Genomic DNA, 22,989 nt, shown 5'->3' on the forward strand with positions numbered 1-22,989 from the left:
CGGAAATGTATTTACTTTCAAAGAACGATGCCTTAAGAAATAGCTAAATTTTCCTAGACAGTGATGGCAGTCACAGAGAAATGGCTTATTTCAAAAGGTCCGTAACATAATTAAGGATAGAACAAGCAGAAATTATATTGTATTATAACCAATAGAAAAAATAATTCACCGAAGTTAGGATTGACAGCTAAACTAATAGTTCTCTTTGTCTTTTGTCCCTTACACTTTTCCAGCCAAACACTCTCCCGTTCCATTTTATGTGCATTACACAGGAAAACATTTCGAATCATAGACCCCCTCACAAATATCTGACTGGAGCAGCAGTAAAATTTTTATTTTAAACCAAGAAAAGAATTAGAGTTGAGTAAACTTTATTGTCTGTTCTTTCCACAGTGTTGCAATCCCCTATGCAATCTATGTCCCAAGCTGAAGAGAATTTGGTTGGCCCAATGCCAGCAGTAAGGAAATACGATACAGGCTGTAGAGTCTGATAAGGTCTCTAGCAGATGAAATACCATAAACATAACAAGCATCCTCAGAAAGTCCTCTGCTTACAGCAGCTGAAATTGTACCAATGCTTAGTGTGGGTGTTAAAGTACTCTGGGGCTCATGGGCTGGGTTCAAATCTTGGTTTTGCAACTTGCAAGATGTGTGACCAGGGGCAAGTTAGTTAACCTCTCAGTTTTTAAATTTGCAAATTAGGAACAGTAAATAAGTTTGTTATAGAAATTAAATTGGTTAGGATTTGAAAAGCATTTGGAATAGTGCTTGGCACACAGTGCTGTATAGCGACTACTAAATAAACATTGCAATAACTGTGGCACTTATGATTATTTCCACATGCAGATATGAAGAGGGTTTCAGTTTTTCATGTAGGCCCTCTCCCAGAACCATTAAATAAATTTCCAGAAAGATTATTTAAAATTTGATGCTGCAATATCAGCCATAAGGAGCATTTTACTTGCATTATTTCTTTAACATCCAGACAGTGTAAAAAAAAAAAAAAATTTGGATCTGAGAGTATTTTAGAAGTACAAAACCACATGTCTACTGGTAATTTCTAGATACCCAAAATGTTCATAATTAAAGCATCTAAGGTAATGTCTACTATTACTTTAGGAGCTAGAAATTGAAATAGCAAAAATATTAACAATTCTCAATCACTATGAACATAGCCTAAGTCACTTGGTTTATGGGAGAATTGATCCCTAAAAAATTGATGGAAAAATATTTCAACTTCTCTCCATATAAGGGAAATACTACAGAGGGTAATAAAAAGCTGTGTTGCTGAGTCTCATTCATTTTTAATAATGTTAGCATTGAGACTTCCAAGAGCAGAGGTTGAAAACAACCAAGCCCTAACCACCCTTTTTGAATCCTAGACTGACCATTGTCTCATATGAACTGTAAATATGCCGTAAGTAAAAAAAAAAAAAAAAAAAAAAAAATGTGTCCATTACAGGCCTCCATTTAGATGTAGATTGAAATATTTATGAAGGTTGAGATTTCAGATGCTCATGAGGAGGAGACACACATATCACAGGTGGCCCCTTCACAATCAGATATGTCATTGTGGAACATGAGGCTTGTCCTTGCAAGGGAATTACTCTGGCTAGAACAGCAATTCTCATCCCTTAAATCATTAAGCCTGGCCAATCTGATTCTACTACTGTTGGGGTTTTTTATTTTTTGTTTTTCAAGTAGATACCAATTTGCTCTGCGTATCCAAAATTTCTTTAAACTGTCATGAATTATTTGCTGTATAGGAGCATTTGGGGAACAGGCTGACAATGAACACTCTGCACCTGAAAATTATTTTATTATCTGAAGAGGTCCTACTCCAGAACATTCTCCGTGCTTTCACACTTTGGTTTAGGAGAAGTGTCTCAAGGGAATGATTCAAACAACAGGAAACCTCCATTATTTTTGTGGCAGGTATGAGAAAAATGGGCTGAAATAAAAGGCAAGATGAGAAAGGAAGCCCTTTTTTAAAGTTAGGATTTAAGTTCTGTCTGAAAAGAAGTTCAAAACCTAGGTTGGGTCCCAAACGATTGTTTAAAAACAACAAACAAACAAACAAACAAACAAACAAAACAGTAAAACTGCTTTTGAACTTGGAAAATTTTGTAAGGTGTTCTTGGTTGGGGGGGGAGGGGGGCTGGGGCCCTTAAAAAGTGACTTGCTGATTTTCATCACCAAGGAAATGTTTCATAATATCAAATATGTCCTCTTACATGGATGTATATATACCACCCACTCTCTGTGCGAGGTGTCACTGAATAATAGTTTGGGGTTTTAAAAGCTGACGGTATCAATGCTGCAAAAGATAGGGGCCAACTGCTTCCAGGGCCAGAGGCTTCTCTCTCTCTCTCACTCTCTCTCTCTGTCTCTCACACATGCATCTTGTTCATATCCTTCTATAAGATAAGTGCTGGTAAAGCCACTACACACAGCCTCGGCTCTGGCCCGCGCCAGGACCCTTCTCCTGTAACATGGATCTGGGAATCGAAGCATCCTGATAAGGAACCACCGGACGGCCTCCTCGCCCGGGCTTCCTCCCCGTCTCCAGCCACCCGTCTCCACCGGATCTCAGTCGGAACCCCAGAGCGACAGCCCCTCCCGGAGCCCGGGCCCCCCCTCCGGCCACAGGGTCGATTCCCAGGCCCTCCGGCCAGGAGGCGCTGCGGACCGGTTCCCCGAAGCCACCGGCAGCCCGAACCCGGCCCCCCTGCATCCCCCGCCCCCCCTGCATCCCCCTCCCTCCTTGCATCCCCCCCCGCATCCCCCGCCCCCCTGCATCCCCCACTCCCCCTAGCATCCCCCTCCCTCCTTGCATCCCCCACTCCCCCCGCATCCCCCGCACCCCCCGCCCCCCTGCATCCCCTCCCTCCTTGCATCCCCCTCCCTCCTTGCATCCCCGCCCCCCTGCATCCCCCGCCTCCTCCTCCATCCCCGCCCCCCCTCCCCCCGCCCAGCCCCGCGGCGGAGCTCCGAGTTCCGCGCCGCCCGCCGGGGTTACTCCCGGTCACTCCGCGGCACCGTCTCGCCGCGGCCTCCGCACCCGTGCCCGGCCTCAGGCTGCCCCAAGAGACCAGGCGGCAAAGGGCAGGAAGGATGGGGGGCGGGGGGCCGCGCACCTCAGCTCCAGGTTTCCGCAGCCTCTTCTTCTAAGTCTTTTGTCTTTAAAAGGAACGGACCGCGACCCCAGCGGGGCGGGCGCCCCGGGGCCCCCCAAGTGGCCCGCAGCGCCGGCAGAGCCCGCTCGGGACGGCGCCCGGTCGAGTTCTCGGGGCGCAGGAAGCGCGCTGCGGGCGGTCCGGGGGCGCACGGGGCGAGCCCCAGGTCAGAGCCCGGCCAGGCCGGCCCCGGGAAGAACGGCCCGAGGCTGCGCCCCCCGCCCCCCCCCGGCCCGAGGGGTTCGCGGCCGGCTCGGGCTCTCCGCAACGAAGTGGAGCGCGGGGTGCCGGTGCGGCTCTCGGGGAGCAGCGCCCCGGTGCCACCAGGGCCCCCGCCGCGCGGCGCCCGCGCCCAGGGATGCTTCCCGGCGGAGCCCCGAGCGCGGCAGCTCCCGCGGGTCCCGGGCGCCCTCCCCACCTACGCCGCCCCCGCCCCACCCGCTGCAGGGGGTCGGGCTGCCGCCCCCAGCCCCGCGCCTCCCCAGCCTCGGCGGCCCGGAAGCAAGATCCCTAACGCCCGGGTCGCTGGAGAGCCTCTTACCTGCTTTCCACTGTTCTGTGCGCGTCTTTGCCCCCACCCCTGGAAAACCCTTCCGGAGAAGGGGGGACACGGGGGGGGCGAGGGGCAGAGCACCCCGAGAAACGGGCTGTGGGTGCGCCGGTCCCACCTGCCCCGGGGACGGAGGTGCCGGCCGCGCCCGCTCCCGCTCGGAATTACCGGGGTTTCGCCGCGACTAGTTCCTTTTATAGATTCGGCTGCGCCGGGCGCCGGGGTTACTACCGGTCAAAGCCCGCTCGCTCCCTCCTCCCCGCCCCCTCCCCGGCCTCTGTTTATGTAGTTCAGTCACTCAGCAGAAAGCACGTGGAGCCGCGCCCCGCCCCTTAAACGGGCGACGTCCCGCTGCTCCGGGCAGGGCGCGGGGGGCGCGGGGCGGGGGGCAGGGGCGCGGGGGGCCCCGGGAGCCCCCTGCCCCGCCCGAGCCCGCCTGCCCGGGGAGAGCGCGCAGCCCGGGGCTTGGGGCCGAGCCAGGGACTGTCTCCTTGCACGTTCCCTTCGGCCAATAGCACGGGTGGAAGCCGCTTCCTCCAAACTCGTGCTTTCAGCAGTTTTCCCCCCTTTGTTACTTCCCCCCGGTCGGAGGGATTGAGCGGCTGAAACCCCTCCGGACACCAACCCTTTAGCCTTTCCTTTCAAATGCCCAGGGTGTGGGGGAAGACGGACAGTCCTCCGGATAATTAGCAGTTTTTGTTTTCCACCACAAACCCTGACTTTGGTATTCAATAGGGGACTTATTTATTGCCTTTGGGATTCCCAGCCTGGGCCTCCCAGGTCCCTGCGAGGGCCAGTGAAAAGCCTCTTGCTCCTTCTTTTTGCAAACCGAGGGGGAGGTGGGAGGCCACAAAAAAAAAAAAAAAGGAACAATGTGAATGAGTGTCCCCCTTTTTATGCTCATTATATTGGTGGGAGTCTCAGTGATAAATACACAGAGCTCGTGTTTTGGCTTCTGTAGATTTGCAAAGTGCAGCTAGAGGATCACGGTTGTGAAATTATAGAACCATTCCAGTTCTCCAGCTTCCTCCTCTGGCTTAGCCATGACACTCAGAAGCACACAGCCCATAACATTTGAGGGACAGAAGCCCAAGTGCGAATGGAGGCCCACAAACCTTGTCTAAATATTTAAATCATACAGCCAGCCAACAAAATGTAAAATAAAGGTCTCCTGCCTTGACAAAGATGTCTTTGAAGCAACCTGGAAGGGCAGGTTCACATAAAGACTCTTCAGGGTCTGACCTGAGTTTTGACAAGAATGTGGTGGGGGGGGGGGGTGTCAAACCCCTTGTCTTCCCACCCCCAGCTCCATTAAACTCCAGTGGGCTTCAGCTGTACAAGCCCCCACCACTCCACACCCCACCACACCCCACCACACCCCACCACACTGTACTCACTAGTCAGGACCACGACTTGGAGAGAGAGGTACACACATCAGTGCTTCTGTCAGTGCTCAGGACAGATCCAGTGAGGAGGCCCATGCAGGCTCTGAAAGTGCACTTAGGGGCCTCAGGGCAAGGAATTCTGGGGTCCCTGGTCGGGTACTCCTAACTCCGGTGGCATGGCTCTGTGGCCCTGGGAGTGCTCACCCTTATGAGGAGGGCCAGAGCCAAGCCTTCTGAAGCCCAGGGCCCAGCAGCGTCTTGCCTTGGTTCAAAGGATAACTCTGGCCAAGACACTGGGTTCTGGGTCAAATGTGGCTGAACCACATGATGTGCAACTTTCTGCCTCCATTTCTCCATCTGTAAAATAGACTGTGTATACTCTCTCTCTCTCTCTCTGCCTCACAGGGATTTTCTGAAAGTGAATTTTGTTCATTTGACCTCCTTGGAAGAAGAGTACTATAAACAAAGAGGGTGTTACTAGCTGACTGTTAATGTCATTTTCAGATACCAGCCATGGCCTATGAGGTTCTTCCCCTGCCGAACCATCAAACTCCAGGCCTTGCAAAGAGTTAAAAGTAATCTCTCTGACCCTCTAGATATCAAGGAAAGCTTTCCTTGTATGATCAGGGGAATGATTAGCTCTCCTGGACTCCTCACTCCCTGCCTTACCCCCCCATCTTACACTCACCTATCAATGTGCTTAAAATCCCACCATCAAAATCATTAAAGGCTATGGTTCCCTCCAAAAAACCCCTATTAAAGTAATCACTTTGTGCTACTGGGGAATGAGTGACAGTAAATTCTGTACAAGAAAGACAAAGGTAGGATGGTGAATAAAAGAGGTGAGCCCAAGAAGAAAAGCCCCAGAGAGAGGATAGCCATTGATTTTAAATTAAATACATAAGTCTACGGTTCTAACACCAAACATGATCACTTTTTTTTTTTTTTTGAGAGGGAAGTAAGGAGGTATGGGGGGTGGGGCAGAGGGAGCAGGAGAGAGAGAGAGAGAATCTCAAGCAGGCTCCACACCCAGTGCAGAGCCTGACCTAGGCTCACAACTCTGAGATCATGACCAGAGACGAAATCAAGTCAGACGCTTAAAAACTGAGCCACTCAGGCAGCCCTGTGATCATTTTTAACAAGAACAATCTGTGGTGTCAAGAATCTGCTCACCCCTGCAAAGAATACATGAACACGCCACAATGGTGGAAACATGTTTATTAGTCTTGTTGATTTCTACCAAAAAAGAGCCCAAGTCCCCAAAGAACCCAAGTGATTTAGCCAAGTGACACAAGGACAGACATAAATGTCTGCTGATACTGAGCCCATATTTTGCAAGTGTGACAGGTTCGTATGACAAAAATACTGAATTCCAAAAGTTAGGGTGTAAGAGAATGTGTCCCTTGAGAAAGTTTGTAAACACGAATGCTCTCCCTTAAATATCATAGGCTGATTTATTCCTGAGTATGCCTCAATGAGCTTTCCTCCGACTCCTGATTCCTGCTAACACCCATATGAAAACCCCAAGTCCCCACCCTAGGTGATCTTTTCCAAATATTAAGTAGGAAGGCCCTTCTTTGTTGCTGTTACTCTAGAGAAGCTGATTCTGTAAATGTAGCCCAGGTGGCTTGAAGTTCTATTCTGAGATCACCCTGGTGTCTTCTAATTACAGACTCGCCCTTCAGCCAGCTGTGGCCTTGGAGACCCTGCTAGAGGTCATGGAACTTCAGAGAAACTCAATTTTATCATTCCATTGAGACTTTTAAGTTAGGTGTTACCGAAAAGGCTTTGCTTGGATGTTGCTTTGATATGTAGTATCTATTAACTGGCCTACGCAAGTGTACACATGCACATGGTTTAAAACATAAATGATTTTCACGACACGTGTTTTTGGTTGGTATGTACAGTCTTTGGCTTCCTTTGGAAACTGAAAAAGTAGAGTATCACAGGAAGTCGATGAAGAATAAAAAAAGAAAGTATTCTAAAAATAACTTTTCAAGATGCATGTGTTACAATTAAGAACTAATAGCTGGATTTTTTGAGAATTGTTGGAGAATGTGAGGTGCCTAAAAGTTAAGGAGAAAAATAGGTAATTCTTTTTTCACGTAAGGAGGACTAAAAGGACCTACAGTTCATATTTGAGTCAGTTTAATTCCAATACATGGTTAGACACAAATCATTAAGCAATCAATATTCAAATGTTTAAAATACAAGAAATACCACTATCTACGGAGTCAACCATGAATCACACAGGCCCTGAATACTTACAAATTCCATTTAATTGGACCAATGCAATCAATTGCCTTCTGTATTAATGTGACTCCTACTGAGACATAAGCAACATTCAAAATCATTACTGCTTCTGGACTCAAGTAAAATGTTTGTTCTGCTTGTCATTTGGGATCAGCAAGTTAGCCTGGATTGTAGACAAAATATTCCCCTGAATTACTAGTTGATCAGTGACTTACAATTCTTTTGAAAACCCAACCTTCAATATGCCACCCTGGGAGCTCTCCCCTTCACAGCCAAACTGCTGGAACGATTTCATCTCTACTCCTTCCCTTTTACTCAAACCCTCCAGCCCATTTCAGGCAAACTCTTGCTTCCCCTGCTGAGTGTGTTCTGTCCAAATTAATTAATGAGCTCCTTAAAAAGAAAGAGAGGCATATGTGTTTCCTTTTTGTACCATTAGAAAATACTTTTCATGTTGAAAAATAGAAAAATGTCTCCAACCCAGAAAGACTGCGTCACTGGTAATGCCGATGACCTCGTTTAAGTCTCCTTCAGCTACCTGAGCTCTGGTACTTGACACTATTAACCACACCTTCCTTCCTGAAACTAGTTCTTCTCTTGTATTTCATGAATCTGGTTCGCCTTTGACTCTCTTGCCTCTTTAACTGCTCTTTTTCTAACTTGTCTTTCCTTATATAGATGCCTCCTATTACTACTTTTCTCTTTTTATTTCTACGTGCTCCACTCCCTTGGCTTCACTTGAACCCCCCTCTCTGCAGCTCTCATCTCCTTCCTGAGCTCCTGGACTCCGCTTCCTGATGCACAACAGAGTGTCCAGCAAGACCAGCAGCGCGCTTGAGTCAGCTCCGTCCAGCTCAGAAGAGCTGACTGTGGATTTCTTCCCAGCTCCAGCTCCGCGGTGTGTGACTTCCACGGGGCTAGCTTAAAATCGGCCAACGGGGGACCAATTTTACACCATTGGAGATCCGAGATAATCGGGGCTTTTTTTTCCTTTCCCCTTCTGTTTTTGGAAAGCAAGTTGTTTTATTTTTTAAATTAAATTTTATTTACTTATTTATGAGAGATACAGAGGCAGAGACATGGGTAGAGGGAGAAGCAGAACTCCCTGGGGGGAGCCCCATGTGGGACTTGATCCCTGGCCCCCCAGATTAGACCTGAGCCGAAGGCAGACGCTCAACCACTGAGCCACCCGGGTGCCCCTGGGAAGCAAGTTCTAACACTTACCAGCACAAACACTGTACAGGACATTCTGCGAGTAAACCCCCAAAGTAGTTTTCTTATCTTCCCTTTAACTCATCCTTTCTCCACCTGCATTTTATGTTTTATGCCACTTGATGACATCATTATCCACTCACTGACTATGGGAAATCATAGTCATACTTGCTTAACTTTTCATCATTCTGTCTCCCTCTTTCTCTTATCATTCTAAAAGGCACCAGAGTCAGGTCAGCTGAACTCCTCAAGTATCTCTTAAATCTGTCCTTTCCTCTCCATCGCCCTGCCTGAGCAAGCCAAAGCCTGGGCTTCTGTGTTGTAGTAACCTCCAAACTGCTATTCTTGCCTTGAGTTTCTTCCCCTTCCTATTTATCTTCCCTACCACAATGGAGTTATTTTTGCTTGAGGAGAAAAAAAGCATAAAAATCAGCATAAAAGCAAAAACTGTCTAATCCTATCTCCCCTCCACCCAAAGTTTCCTAGGGTTCTCCACTGCTTACAAAGACAAAAATGCCCTCCAAGTTCCTTGAGGAAGCCTCCAAAGACCTTTGCAAACCCTACATTTGAAAGCCTTTGAGGCCCAATTGCAGGTCCTGCATCCTCCTCCATCCCCCAACCCTAGCTCATCTCTACTCATCTCCCATTCCATAAACTTCCCCCGTCTCTGCTTCTGTAGCTTCCCATTGTTGGGAAACCCTTCTGGTCTGCACCCCTATCCTCCCAGGTACGCGTACCTATTGGAGGAGATGGATAGGGTTAAATAACTAACTCTGCTGTGCTATGATTCTAGAAGCAGGAGGCCAAAGGGACAGAGAAGAGAGAGGGTATAGAAACCACTTCCTTCATTAGATGGAAAGGTGTGGGACACAAGGTAGACGAAAGGGAAGGAAGGAGAATTATTAAAGACAGATATTTTTTAAGTACCCAAATTAGTAGGCAAATAATACCATCAGCTCAGATTCATTTGTAAGTGTAACAACAGAATCAGAGGGTAGACAGTGCCCTTAAGCTCGGAAAGAAAATAATTAGACTCTGGGGATTAAAAGAAATCAAGCATTTCTTACAACAGAAGTGACGTGTGTGCATTCTTCTCTCCTGATCCAGTGTGCTTTTTTGACACTTGTTAAAAATTCATATTCCTGGCCGTGATTTCTGGGATGGAGGACAGGTTCCATGTCTTTGCCAGGAAATTTCCTTCTCTCTGATATATTAGTAAGAGAATAAGTCATTAAAAACAAAGAAATCCTAGAAAATGTTCCAGATTTCCCTTCTCTCTTAATCACCTAGGGAGGCGAGCCTCTCTCTCTTTTTCCCCTTTAGCACTTTGAGGATGATTCCTTAAGGAATAGGTTTTCCCTTTGTTGACTGCTCAGTGGCCTTGTATTGGTTTGACCTGTCCTTGCACCAGTGCCCTTCAGAGCTTCTGAAATTACCTAGACGGAACAAATACTGTTGTCTCCTTAAAGACTAACTGTCCAGGACACCTGGATGGGTCAGTGGTTGAGCGTCTGCCTTTGGCTTAGAGCATGATCCCAGGATCCTGGGATCAAGTCCCACATAGGGCTCCCCAGAGGGAGCCTGCTTTTCCTTCTGCCTATGTCTCTGCCTCTCTCTCTCTTTCACTGTCTCATGAATAAATAAATTAAAAATCTTTTTAAAAAAAGAAAAGACTAACTGTCCAGATGTTGTGCTGTGACCATGCCATGGGAGCAGGGCTTTACATCTCTTCCTTGTTGCCATGCTTCTGGTAACTGATGACCAGTGAAATCCGGGCAGTTTCTTAGCTGGCTACCTGCCCCAGAAACCTACATGTGCAGAATCACCCACAAGTTGTAAAGTAGTGGGAAATGGGCTTCATTTCCAGAGGCTTCCCACAGAGCGGACCCTAAAGCTGGTTTCCTCTTGATTGACTCCATTAGCCAGCAGAGCTCAGCAGGAAGCTCCCACATCTGTCTACTTCCTGCTGGGCCTGGGCAGCCCTAGACACAGACTAGAAGGAGAAAAGAAAGCTAAACTGACGGTCTAGTCCAAAGATATCTAAAGATTCAAAATCAGAGGTTAAGGTAAGAGAGAAATGGTGTAGAAATGAAGATCCTAAAAACTGGGGGTGTTAGTGGCATGGGAATTGGCCCAACCTTCTGACAGGCAACTTAGAAACGTGTATGTACAGGCTTTGACCCACTGATTTTACTGGAAGGAATTTATTCTGAGGAAATATCAACAAATATGATCAAAGACGTACGTTCAAACCGTCCCTCCGTTATCTGCAAGAATGAACATTTTAAAAATATTTAATCATCCGACGGCATGAAAATTCTAAAATCAACTCTGGTAATTGTACCTCATATGATACAATTCTACATAGTCATTAAAAATAAAAATAATGTTTTCAAAGGGAGTGACACGGGAAACCACTCATGATGAACATTAACTGAAAAAAGGCAAAGCTATAGTTACGTGTATGTATGATTTATATTTGATAAAAAATAATTAGCATATTTATGGCCTTTTTAGTCAAATGTATGTACACAGAAGAGAATGGAAAGAATCCCACATGAAGCATTTTTCTGCAGTTGATGGTTTTAGGAGCAATTTTTTCATATATGTCTGTATTTTTTACAAAATTTCTAGGAAAAACATATGCTATTTTTTTGGCTGAGAAAAATAGCATTAAGAGGCGAGTTTGTAGATAAGTAGCAAGAGGAGAAAGTTTACGACCACAAAAAGGCAAACCATAAATTACCACATGGAAACAGTAAACCCTTACATATTTTAGAATAACGCATGCACAGTAATAAGGAACAGAAAGGAATATGGAGAGATGAAAATGGTTAGGCCAGCTAGAACTTTTTGGTGAGTACGTTTATAAACTGTTTTAAAAAAAAAAAAGTGAGAGGGTTTTAAACCAATCCCAGGGATCCTTTGCAAAGTGAACATTCTCTATTTGTATGACCTATCTGTGTATCCTTGGGCATGTCACCTCACCTCTCTGTGCCTCAGTGTCCCCAACTAGCAAATGGAGGTAATAGTAGAACCTACTGTGCGAGGTTGGTGTTGGAAGAGTTCGTGCGTGTGAAGTACTTACACTGTGCCTGGCGTAGAGTGAGTGCTGACTACATGACAGATGCTGGATTCTTATTACCATTTGTTATTATTACTATTTTATTATCATCCCCAACAACAGTATAATTGGGCTTCATAATAACTTCATAAATAGGACCCCTTTCCAAAATTCTAATTTGTGGATTTTTTTTTTCAATTGATGTGTCCAGTTAGATTAACCAGTATAAACCACTTCACCAGGCTGAGGTTCCACTATGGTCCCATCTCCTTTTTATCTTTAATTACTCAAATCCCCGCTTGCCTATTAGCAGGATGTCTCATGTCTCCATCTTGAGATTTCCTTCCCAAGAATTACCTAAGAGCCCTGGGGGCTTCCAAAAAGATCTAGAGAGGCTAATTTTTAGCAACCAATTGCTCTGTCGCTGGCACACAGCAGCAGGACCACCGAAGACTGGTTCCTCCAAGTCCCAGGTACCCTGCCTGCTGCTGGAATTATGTCCATGCTGGTCCTGACCTTGAAAGAGCCTTCAGCAGCACCCAGCTTTCAGGACTCCCAAAGTTCACGGGTTAGTTTTTATCAGAAGGTGCACACTGGTGGCTCCTGGCCACAGATGGCCCTTTGACACACAGTTTGGACTAACGTGTGTTGGTGTTCTATTTGAAGTGGTTGACAAGACTGAAAATGTCACACAAAAATCTTTATTTCTTGCTTCTGCTGAAACAGTGGAAGATCTGACCACACGCGGCCTGTTCCCACAAAGCAACAATTGGCTGATGCCAAAAAAAGGTTCCCTCTAGAAGAAATATGCTGTTTTCACTTTGCTCAAATCTCCACTAATCCCTGTCTTCTTCAATAGCCGGACTTATTACTCTGCACCACTTGCCCAGCCCCAGGCTTCTGAGTTTGCGGCCTGTTGGTCTGAAAGTTCCCAGGGGAGTGTGGCGGCAAGGGAGACACTGGGAGGGGCTTGGGAGAGGCGGCTGAGGCTGAGCACCAAGGGCGGGGTAGGGGTGGAGGGTGGGGGTGGAGGAGGGTAGGCAGTGAATTATCTAAATCTTGGTGAAATCAAACCTAGCCGCAAGTTCTTTTACCAGGTAGCTCTCGTTTTCTGCATCAATAATCAGAAACACATCTTTCCTTCAGGATGGTAACCTTGACCTTCTACTTTTGCTAGTTCGAATTTGATGTTTTAAGGCACACTTTTACAACTATAAAGGAACACAACTCGAGACCCAAAGCAATGAAAGGCTTTACCACCCCTAACAAAAGCAACACCACCACCTCAAAAAATCTCACCCTGGACTAATATCAAAGTCCTAGTAAAATCAGCAGGGGGAAGAGTCAGAGAGGTCAGAAACAACCCTCTCCTTTGGTAACAAAAAGTGAGACCAAAGCACACGTCCACACCCCAAGGGCCCAAAGTTTGGTCCGAGCCACTCTGTTTATTGAATTAAATCCCTAGAGATAAACAGAGGAAGCAAGATGAAAAACAGTCAGCACTCCACTGGGGGTGGTCAGTAAAACAAAGTTGGAGAAGAGAGAGATGAATCAGAAAAACATGTGGGCAGCTGGAGAGACAAAAGCATTCCCAAATGAAATCTTCAGTGTGTGGGAGAGAGTCTTGAATGAGCTAAGATTCAATGAGATAATGACAATTATTTCTTTGGCAATTTGTCTGTCACCCTATATTTCTATGAGATAACCAGTGTGTCATATAAACCATGACACAATGAAAACCAAAGTCGCAGCTTCACCCTCTTCATTTTCTTAAAACCAGGCAAAGGCCAATAGAAATGTGAGACAGTGAGACTTCAAGGAAACTGTGGAGTCATAGTAATCTGATTCTGAAAACAGAGCCTTGACAAGAAGTTATATTTAAATCGACCATCAATCTATCAGGACATAAGTTCTAAATTTAGTAATAGATAACCTTTCCATTTTATCCTCCCAATCACCATATGCATCGAATCATACTCTTTACTAAACAAGGTGCGTTATTTGGTTTTTAACCATCTAAACACCTTGACGGTATGTTCCTTCAGCCCAAGAATTACAACTTCTAAAAAATGAGGAAGAGTGTTGGTAACCCATACATATTGAAGGCTGAAAAGTTAAATGGTGGGAATAACATTGTTGGTCTCAGCAGTCCTCGAAAGATGCACTAGAAGCTCTTTTTTCTAGTTTATGTGGTACGGACAGTATAAACTTTTGTGTAGCCCATGATATTTGAACACATCTGTTTGACTTGGGAAGATTTTATCATGGTCTAAAACTCACACCTTCAAATTTTGCATGGGTTGTCGTAAAAATAAAAACGAATTTTTAAAATACATAAGTTAATACATGCTTATAGGTCAAATGTTCAGACAATAGGAAAGATATAAAGATAAAAAGACTATGGAAGGTACAAAAAGGAAAATGAGGATCACTAGAAGTCCGCAACCCAGAGATGACTTCTGTCGATATGCCTGGTGTACACCCTTCCAGAATTTTTTTTTCTATGAATACATATTTGGACAAAACAAGTTCATGACATAGATGCTATTTGTAAACTATTATTTTCACTACATAATAAATTATGGACATTTCCCTATGTAAACAAACGTAGATTTACATATTTTAAATGGAGGTATGATTCCCACTGTACATAGGTATCATAACTTGAAATTAAATCCCCACAGACAGATGTATAGTTTGTATCTTCTTTTTACAATTATAAAAAAATCCAGCAATGAACATCCCTGTGCTATCTTTGCACACATGCCGAAGATTCCTTACTTTTTAGCAAAAGTGAGATTGCTAATAGAATAGACAATACTTTGCATTTTGATACAAATGGCTAAATCATCCTCCATAAAGTTGGCACCAATGTACACGCTCATGATTTTTTTTTTATTTTTTTTTTAATATCATAGAGTGAAATGTGCTTTTTTTTTCTGGGTATACAGTTTTATGAATCCTAACACACATATAGATTTGTGCTACCACTACCATAATCAGAACAATTTCATCTCCCCTAAATCTCCCCTATTCTATTTTTTTGTAAGCATACTTCCCAGCATCTAAGCCCTTGGCAACCACTAATCTATTCTCTGTCCCTATAATTTTTTGTCTTTTCAAAAATATCATAAAGTTAGAGTCTGAAAGTATGAAACCTTTTGAAATTGGCTTCTTTCACTCACCATAATGCTTTGAGATTTGTCCAAACTGGTACATGTACTGCATGTACCAATAGTTCTGGTTTTTTGTTTTTGTTTTGCTAAGTATTTCATTATATGGCTATACCACAGTTTATTGATCCATTGAAGGACAGTTCTTCCCAGTTTTTTCAGTTATGAATAAAGCTGGAATAAACATTCACATTTATGTATATGTGTGTATGAATACAAGTTTTCATTTCTCTAGAATAAATATCCAGGAGTGGAATTGCTAGGTCATGTGGTATGTTTAAGTTTAGGAAAAACTGGGACACCTGAGTGGCTCAGCGGTTGAGCTTCTGCCTTTGGCTCAGGGTGTGATCCCGAGTCAGAGGATCGAGTCCCACGTCAGGCTCCCTGCATGGAGCCTGCTTCTCCCTCTGCCTGTGTCTCTGCTTCTCTCTCTCTCTCTCTCTCTCTCTCTGTGTGTGTTTGTGTGTGTCTTTCATGAATAAATAAATAAAATCTTAAAAAAAAAAAAGTTTAGGAAAAACTGCCACACTGTTTTCCAGAGTGACTGTTCCATGTTGCATTCTCACAAATGGAATGTATGAGAGTTCCAACCACTCCACATCCTGTCAGCAGTGGGTACAGTCAGTATTTACTTTAGCCTTTCCAATAGGTGTATATTGGTATGACTACATCTAATTTTTCACCCTCTTATCAACATTCCTATCAGACTTTAAACTGTGTCCAATCTAACTTATTGTTTTGATTTATATTTTCTTTACTAATAAAATGGAACCTCTTTAGTATGTTCATTGAATTTTTTATTCCAAATGTTTATCTTTTTCTAATTTATTTGTTAGACTTTGCTAAACCAAGCATTTTAACTTGACTATTACATGTGTCATAAATATTTTTCCCAGATCGCCATCTCTTTTTTTTTTCACTGTGTTAAATCTATATATCTTTCCCTTTAGGGTTTCTGGCTTTGATGTTTACAGATTCCTTCCCCATTTCAAGACTGTTCAATCAAATTTCCTCAAGCACTTGTATAAATTGGTAAACATCCAATTTTGTTATTACCAGCCACCTGCAGCCCAGCCCAACGAGGAGAGGCTCAGAAATGAGGTAAGGGTCAGGGCGGTCAGCTTATACTCATTGTTTGAAAATTAGAACTTTTTTCGAGAAGTGTTTCTTTATCAGCAGGGATCCGTTTTATACAACCACATCAAAACATTATGTAAAATGTTCTGCTGAGCTTTAAAGTGAAAAGGCCAAGCTATTCCATGGATAGGGAGGTTGTTCTGATTCTGGAGGGAGGATAGATGTGAGGATGGAGACAGATTCTCCATGGTTGAACATTGCTAATAGTTCTCCCCTTCCCCACAAAGGGCAAGAAGATGACCTTTCTAAAAACCAAGAGCTCACTACAAGGTCCTGATTTAACCTCCATACACCCCAAAACAGTTTCAGTGAGTAAACAGGATTAACGAACGCTGAGCTAAGCAGAGGTGGCCATAAAGGTGATAACGAAGGGTAGAGGGAGAGGCTGAGGGTTCCAAGACTGGGGGTCAAGTGTTGGGGAGAACCAAAGAAACAAACCACAGAAGAGGGGGAAAAAACTCCACATGCAAGAGAATAGACTGCACGAGGGAGAAGGACGTAGTAAAGAAAAACTGGGAGAAAGGAGTCTGTAAGAGACTGTGCAGAGCAAATCCTAGGGTAGGAACGCATTGTAGAGGGAGAAGGTAAGCCCCATGACAAAGGAGCAGAAGACAAAGTTGAGGCACGCAGTCACACTGGGCCAGGTATACGGACAGGCCAGCAATCATTCTGGGAAAAGGCAGAGCTACACTTGTGCAAAGGCAGATTTTGGAATCGGTTTCAATTTTCCCTCCTTTGTAAAATCAATGAATGTTTTATCTCCATTTTGTGAGTGAACTATTCTCAAATGAATCCCATGTTTAAAGACTGTAAGAACCTCTGATGCTCATTACTCAAAAATTCTTTTTTTTAATTTATTTTTTATTGGTGTTCAATTTGCCAACATATAGAATAACACCCAGTGCTCATCCCGTCAAGTGCCCCCCCTCAGTGCCCGTCACCCAGTCACCCTCACCCCCCCTCACCTCTGTTTCTACCACCCCTTGTTCATTTCCCAGAGTTAGGAGTCTCTCATGTTCTGTCTCCCTTTCTGATATTTCCCACTCATTTTTTTCTCTTTTCCCCTTTATTTCCTTTCACTATTTTTTATATTCCCCAAATGAATGTTTGTCCTATAATGTTTGTCCTTCTCCGATTGTCATTAGTCAAAAATTCTAAACTCCCATGTGTCCAGGATAGAAACAACATATCCTCCTATAGTTCATCCTGCACAGCTGCCTACCCCGTAGAATGAAAAGGGAAGGTTTCACGACTCGCCCAGAAAATAAGGATGAGACTTGTATCTACGCTGTATGGTCAACGTCATTGTTAGAGTGGTTGTTTAATTCATATGTAACATCACAGCGTCAAATTGTCAAATATTCATGAAGCGTTAACAATTTACACAAACAAGGGGCAGCCCAGGTGGCTCAGCAGTTTAGTGCTGCCTTCGGCCCAGGGCCTGATCCTGGAGACCCAGGATCAAGTCCCACATCGGGCTCCCTGCATGGAGCCTGCTTCTCCCTCTGCCTGTGTCTCTGCCTCTCTGTCTCTCTGTTTCTAGTGAATAAAAAAATAAAATCTTAAAAAAAAAAAAAACAATTTACACAAACAAGTCAAAATATGTGAAAGGATAGAGAAAATTATCAGGATGATTAGAGCCCCAAATAAAGTCCTTTACATTAGCTTCAAGACAGATCCTCTGAACGCCCATAATTTATCTAATGATGATAACACTTTAGATAATAATATTAGGCTTTTTTTTTTTTTTTTCAGGAAACACTTAGGGAGCACCAGCTATGTGCCACGCAGTGTGCCAGATGCTACCCCGCTTTGAAAAAGCTCGCAGCTTAGTGAGGAGAGAGAGAGAGAAAGCAATTACAAGATCACCAGAAACAAGCTATGGTGAAGGGATGAGCCAGGTGGGAAGCAAATGAGCAACAACCCAGCCAGAAATGCCTGAGAAGGTCGCAAGGGTGAGTTGACATTTGAGCTGAGTCCAAAGAACTGAGGATTTCTCCAAACTTAGATGGAAGAACTTTCCAGGAAGGGTATGTAAAGGTATATAAAAGCGCAGGGAGTTGAGCAAATCAAGTTGGGTATAGACAAAGTTGCCTATTGGATTCCAGGAAATTCGTTCCACGGGCAGAGGCAGCATTTGGGGTAGGAAGGCTCACCAAAGAGGCTCAGGAAGGCCTGAGAAGCCATGCCAGAGGGCTTGGATTCACTGTGGCCTCTCTACTTTTTTTTTCCTCTGGGTTGTATTGAGATATAGTTGACACACTTCACTATATAAATTAAGGTGTCCCCTCCACTTCTAATTTGACCCGACATATGCTTCTAGGTAATGACTTTCCTTTCTTCATTTGCCATGTGGATAGACACATCCTTGCTCTTGAAGCTGTAGACTGATTAAGTGTGGACGCTCTGAAACCAAATGGTCTGGTTTCAAATCCCAGACTTGACCCTTTGGTAGCTGAGTGACCTCGGCCAAGTTATTTGCCATCTCTGTGCTGTGGTTTTCTCGTCTATAAAGTAAGGATAACAATACCTGCCCCATAGGGTGGCGGTAAGGATCAGTGGGTTAATATATAGAGAAGTGCTCAGAACACAGCTGATAAATAATCGGTATTCAAAAAATTAGATATTCTTGTTATTAGATTATACTGGCATATTCAGATATTAATAATTTGCTTCTAAACATTTTTCATCATGTGTTTTCCCCCTGACCCTCTGATTGGATCACATGTGATTTTTGTTTTCTTTCAACAGTCTTGCCCGGTTGGGACCCTTGGGACAATACCCTTCCTTAAATATCACTTCTGAAGCAGAGTGGCATTTTCTTATTGTCAGACTTGTCTCGTGTGATCACTGACCAGCTCGGCTGCTAATCAGAAATGAAGGAACAGTTCACAGCCAGTTCTGCTGTGCCACCGAGAGCACAGTTTTGGCCAGGAGAAGCCACTAACTCAGAGAAATCTCGGCCCTCGGCTCCCAGATTATGACACCATGAAGATGGGCTTTCCACTCTTGAAAGCAGGGATACCATGATATCACACCTCCACTGGAGGCTTTCCATTTAACTTTCTGAAACAGCAATCAGCCAGCTCTGCGGGGAGTAAAAATAATAGAAAGGTGTCAGTTATAAAGCATGGGAGAGAAATCAGAGGCTCGGCAGAGAATAAGCAGACAGCTGCAAGAGGCACTTTCAGGTTCGTTCCAAACTAACCACAAATAGGTACAGTTAGTTGCCAGTTTGGCAAACTGTTTCATGCTCACATTTGTGATCTGTGATGAACTCAGCAAAGGAATGGGGGCTCAAGGACAATAAAATATCAATTTAGGAGTTATCTCTCAAACATTTAAGATAAAGCCTCGAAGTGGAAATTCAGGCAAAAGCTGTGGCTGACGGTCCTCTTCAGTGCCACAGGGTCTGTCCATAACCTGGCACTTTTTCCAAGAGGTCTGCAGGAGAAAGAGGATCCCAGGCCGCAGACCACTTCTGAACTCCAAGGCAGGAGGGGTATCCCACCATGATGGGACATTCTCTAGGTCTCTGTAGGTCCAACAACGCTTTCTGGAGAAAGAACTCTGGTTAGCTTAAAATTAAAAAGAACCTCCAGGGCGCCTGGGTGGCTCAGTCGGTTAGGCTTCTAACTCAGGTCACGATCTTGGGGTGGTCGGAGGGAAACCTGCGTCAGGCTCCGTGCTCAGCGTGGGAGTCTGCTTCAGATTCTCTCTCCCTCCCCCTCCCGCTCTCTCTCTCTCTTTCAAATAAATGAATGGATAAAATCATTAAAAAATAATAAAAATTAAAAATACTTTATATAAAGAATTTTCAGCTTTCATCTTGCCAAGGAGGTCATTATACAATGAAGGAAACTGAGGCGCAGAGAAATCAGAAACGTGACTTGCCCCATGGTGTTGTTAGTGACAGAGCTAGAATGTGGGATAATTGACTCCCAAGCTTTTTGTCCACAGGTTGTTGAAATCATGTGGCTGCCGGCGAGCTCACAGCAAAAGCACACAGCCGAGGAGCCTGTGAGTCGGAAGGAGGCCACAGGAGCAAAGTCTCCCAAACTTGGTCAGCTCTGCGCCTCTACCTGTCCATGTAGGAGTTTATCCTCCTCCTCGAAGTTGCCCTGCCCAAGGCCTTTTGCTCTGTCCTGCTCAGGGACAGCCTGCAGCCCACTAGCCCCTGACAGAGAACGCAGCCTCTGTTGGCCCAGCCTCCACGCCCTGCCTTGGGTCTTTCCTGATTCTCCACCAAGTTCTGGACATTTCTACAGACCCAGCTCTGAGGCAGAAGCAGCCCGCCCTCTGCGTGCTGGGGCTGGGGCAGAGGGCGGGAGGAGGGTGCAGGGCATGTGTTGCTCATTGTGTGCTGCCTTTGGCCACTTTGGTCCCAAAGCAGGACTGTGTGTACCCCAAGCCTTCCCAGTGTCTCACAAAATACAGACTCTGTTACTTGCCCTGGCACTGTTCCCGCAGAGGCTCCCAACCAGGCCCTCAGCCGTGAGGACACAGTAAGGGAAGAGTGTGAGGCAACTATCCAGACAATTTTTGCCTTCCTAGCCTTGTATGGTCTTTATCTCCCCTCACACCTCCAAGTGTCTCTCCACTAACACACACACACACACACACACACACACACACACACACACAGAAAAAAAACAAAAAACAAAACAAAACAAAAGCACACACAGGAGCAACATCTGGCACCTCTTTCCTCAATCACCTAAAAAACAAAAGTGCCCACACATATGTGTTTGAACTTGTACAAAGAGGTCTTTGGAAGACAGTAATTGCCTAATCTTGAGCACCTGAAGCATCTGAGTTCCAGCTCTGTCTCAGAGAAGATAACCTTTATAATTATTGGAATCATATCATAAACTGATCATGTGCTTAAATAAATCACTGCCGGGCGGCAGTGGGGGAGAAAACATCATTCCTAAGCAATGCCTACCTTGAGTTTACCTTCCCTTGGGAGTAGAAGCCAAGAAGGAGATGGGTATTGGTACTATATCTGAAATAAGACCCCAGCACACACCAGTGAGAAAAGAGGGACAAGAAAGTGAGACAAGGGACGCCTGGGTAGCTCAATGGTTAAGCATCTGCTTTCGGCTCAGGTTGTGATCCCGGGGTCCTGGGATCAAGTCCTGCATCAGGCTCCCGGCAGGGAACCTGCTTCTCTCTCTGCCTATGTCTCTGCCTCTGTGTGTCTCTTATAAATAAATAAATAAATAAATAAATAAATAAATAAATAAATAAATAAACTTAAAGAAGAAAGAAAGAAGAAAGAAAGAAAGAAAGAAAGAAAGAAAGAAAGAAAGAAAGAAAGAAAGAAAAAAGAAAGAATAACAGGAGGAGAAATATCAGTAAAGGCTTTGTGAATAAGGAAGCCATTAACTACGAGCTACTGGGGCTCAGTCCTGCTGGGAACCCTCTCAGAAACTGAGGAACTTGCTTTAGAATCAGGACAAAAGTGGGGAGAAGAGGGTGCGAACTGCAAGGAAGCATGTGCTCTCAAGGTCAGCCAAGTCCAGTCATGCAAAATAGAGTCACCCCTGCTCTGAATTATTCTACTGTGAAGACTGCAGCATTTACCCCTTGATTTCCATCTCATAGTGGTTGTGAGTGACCCCCCACCCCCATGCCAGGGGTCCTGATGTCCCTGCACTTCTGGGCTGAATCTGTCTGAGGCTCTCTCTTCAAGCTTCTCGGGATGCCAAGAAAGCCCCTAGGCAGGGCACCTGGGTGGCTCAGCGGTTGAGCGTCTGCCTTCAGCTCAGGGCGTGATCCTGGAGACCCGAGATCGAGTCCCACATTGGGCTCCCTGTGTGGAGCCTGCTTCTCCTCTGCCTATATCTCTGCCTCTCTCTCTCTCTCTCTGTGTCTCTCATGAATAAATAAATAAAATCTTAAAAAAAAAAGGAAGAAAGAAGAAAGAAAGAAAGAAAGAAAGAAAGAAAGAAAGAAAGAAAGAAAGAAAGAAAGCCCGCCCCTAGGCAGAGACAAAGCAAAGCAGGTGCTGGGGTGGGAAGCTGTCCATGCTCTGGAAACCGTCTACAGCAGCTGCCAGTGAGCATGGGTAGGCAAAGGGGACAGGAGCAGGGCATTGACTGCATCTGTGACATGCTCAGCATATACCAACAGTATCTTGAATCCACATCAAAATTACGGAACTTGTGTGCAGACCTCAGTATTGGTAAATATGTGGGCTTCCCATAACTCAACCAACATCTCAAAACTCAAGGCAAGTTGAAGGCAAAAGCATTCTGCACTTCGAGGTACAGAATTTAAATGCTAAAGTTCACATCATCATGTAGTGAAGAACTGGAAAGACTGGACAGATAGGCCACACGTAGGTGTTGTGGCCACAGCCCCAGCTATCAGCCTACAGCCAGTCGACCTCCTGATAGATTAATGAGCAAGCCTTCAGGTGATCCCAGCCTGCAGCCTTTGAACTTCTCCAGAAGACATGCAACAGAGAGGAGTTGGTGTTCTGAACCCTGCCAAAATTAGAGATTTGTGAGCAAAATCAATTATTGGTTTTGTTCTCAGTGTTATCTTTGGTTGGCTTTTTTGGTTGTGACACATACTGGAAACAGTTGTCCATTTTCCCAGGATACTCCTGAAGATAAGGACAGTGGCTAATTAACTAATGAAGGTGCAGAACCTGGCATATAGTAGGTGCTCCACAGGTACTGAATGTGGGTGAAAGAATGAAATATGGTTCCAGCTTTTTTTTTTATGATTTATGTATTTATTTTAGAGAGAGAGTGAGAGTGTCGGGGAGGGGGGCGCAGAAGGAGAGGGAGAGAGAGAGAATCTCAAGTGCAATCCCCACCAAGCCATGTGCCCAACTAGGGGCTCGATCTTATGACCCTGAGATCATGACCTGAGCTGAAGTCAAGAGTCGGACGCTTAACCTACTGAGCCATCCAGGCGTCCCAAATATGGAATGCTTCATGAATCTGTATATCATCCTCGCGTAGAGACTATGCTAATCTTCTCTGTATCATTCCAATTTTAGTATATGTGCTGCCAAAGTAAGCAC

At 44.9% G+C, this 22,989-nt stretch overlaps 1 protein-coding gene and 1 non-coding gene across 2 annotated transcripts in view; both read right to left on the reverse strand.

Moving 5' to 3' along the window:
• ABCA1 (ATP binding cassette subfamily A member 1) overlaps nt 1-3,922 on the reverse strand; it is a 128,475-nt gene extending 124,553 nt beyond the window's left edge. The window contains 1 exon segment of the mRNA XM_025433156.3: nt 3,718-3,922. The gene's annotated coding sequence lies outside the window, so the exon portion shown is untranslated.
• An 18,960-nt stretch (nt 3,923-22,882) lies between these two features.
• Nucleotides 22,883-22,989, reverse strand: LOC112650647 (U6 spliceosomal RNA). Its single transcript, XR_003130339.1, has one exon. It is a non-coding gene; the product is annotated as a U6 spliceosomal RNA (small nuclear RNA).

This window comes from Canis lupus, chromosome 11 (genome assembly GCF_003254725.2).
Source record: "Canis lupus dingo isolate Sandy chromosome 11, ASM325472v2, whole genome shotgun sequence".
NCBI classification, from domain to species: domain Eukaryota; kingdom Metazoa; phylum Chordata; class Mammalia; order Carnivora; family Canidae; genus Canis; species Canis lupus.